Genomic DNA, 200 nt, shown 5'->3' with positions numbered 1-200 from the left:
CATCTTTCTTTTCTTCTTCGTCTTTTTTAAGTTTTTTTTTTTGATGTTTTGTTTCATGGTTTGATTTATTTGTCTGTCTTTTGTTTTCTTATGATTTTCTGTGTTTCTCTTTTAATTACTTTGTTTATTATCTGTAGGTCTTTCATTTTTCATGTTTTCATATTTATATTTGGTATCACAGTCTTGATGAGGGGTAATTC

The sequence above is a fragment of the Penaeus monodon genome, chromosome 19 (assembly GCF_015228065.2).
Source record: "Penaeus monodon isolate SGIC_2016 chromosome 19, NSTDA_Pmon_1, whole genome shotgun sequence".
In the NCBI taxonomy this organism is placed as follows: Eukaryota; Metazoa; Arthropoda; class Malacostraca; order Decapoda; family Penaeidae; genus Penaeus; species Penaeus monodon.
This window is presented reverse-complemented; position numbering follows the sequence as displayed.